Source organism: Maylandia zebra, linkage group LG6 (assembly GCF_041146795.1).
Source record: "Maylandia zebra isolate NMK-2024a linkage group LG6, Mzebra_GT3a, whole genome shotgun sequence".
Classification (NCBI taxonomy): Eukaryota; Metazoa; Chordata; class Actinopteri; order Cichliformes; family Cichlidae; genus Maylandia; species Maylandia zebra.
In genome coordinates, this window is record NC_135172.1 from 4,560,877 (window position 1) to 4,562,226 (window position 1,350).

Genomic DNA, 1,350 nt, shown 5'->3' on the forward strand with positions numbered 1-1,350 from the left:
GATACTGTTGACCATAATATTCTATTAGAGCGATTAGAACATGCTGTAGGTATCGCAGGTACTGAGCTGCAGTGGTTTGTATCATATCTATCTAATAGACTCCAATTTTTTAATGTAAATGGAGAGTCCTCTTCACACACTGAGGTCAGCTATGGAGTTACACAGGGTTCAGTGCTAGGACCAATTCTGTTTACATTATACATGCTTCACTTAGGCAGCAACATTAGAAGACATAGCATACATTTACACTGCTATGCAGATGACACCAAGCTCTATCTATCTATGAAGCCAGATAACACACACCAATTAGTTAAACTGCAGGAATGTCTTAAAGACATAAAGACCTGGATGGCCGCTAACTTTCTGCTTCTTAATTCAGATCAAACTGAGGTTATTGTACTCGGCCCTGAAAATCTTAGAAATATGGTATCTAACCAGATTCTTACTCTGGATGGCATTACCTTGGCCTCCAGTAACACTGTGAGGAACCTTGGAGTCATTTTTGACCAAGAATATGTCCTTCAATGCACATGGTGTCATGGTCTGGTTGGGCACCTGCAGGTCTCAGACAGCGGCTCCTCCTCCTTTAGGCGGAGTCCGGTTGCCCCTCCCTGGCTGACCACCTGTGAGCAATCGTGCCAGCGGTATATCAGACCTGCGCTCTCAACCACTCATCGCCTGAGTATCTGCTATTCCCATGTTAGTTCAGTGGAGCATCCTAAACCTTGTCTTAACGCCGTGTGATGACTGACCTGTCTTTTCTTGTCCTCAGCGATAGCACCCGGAGTGGAGATCTTGTTCCCCTCGCTCCCGTCCTCCTGGACCTGGGCCGCCAGCTGCTCACACAACGTGGCCTGCCGGCCCACTGCTCACCTGCCTGCCTCCCCACGCCTCGACCGCTTCTGGGTTTTCCGCTCCACCTGTCCCCTCCATCTGAAACCAAGTAAGGCAATTCAATTCAACTGCGGAGGATTATTGGTTGTCTGCTGGATCCCTCTGATCGTGATCTCCTCTTGTTCCAGTGCCCCGGCCCCTACCTAGTCCTGTTTCTACCTCCCCGCTGTCCCCGCTGTTCAGCCGTCTCCTAGAGGTGTCTAGGTCGCCCTCATTATCTCAGAAGAATCCTACGCGCCACTAGTGTGGTGGCGTCGCTTTGTGTTTCACCTTCGTTTTCCTGTGGGTGGAAATAAATCATTTGTTTTCTGTCACCTCGCTTCCGGGTTGGTTTCTGCGCCTGTGTCCATCCCTGTTCCCTCGTGCCGTTGAGCCGTGACACATATTAAACAAATATGTAAGACTGCTTTCCTCCATTTGTGCAACATTTCTAAAATTAGAAATATCCTGTCTCCG

The 1,350-nt window shown here is 48.7% G+C and overlaps 1 long non-coding RNA gene across 1 annotated transcript; it reads left to right on the top strand.

Annotated features, from left to right (window-relative positions):
• Positions 1 to 543: 543 nt before the first annotated feature.
• On the top strand, positions 544 to 1,104 carry LOC112434900 (uncharacterized). The gene is made up of 3 exons (XR_003024291.2): positions 544 to 699; positions 773 to 943; positions 1,023 to 1,104. It is a non-coding gene; the product is annotated as an uncharacterized LOC112434900 (long non-coding RNA).
• The last annotated feature ends 246 nt before the right edge of the window (positions 1,105 to 1,350 follow it).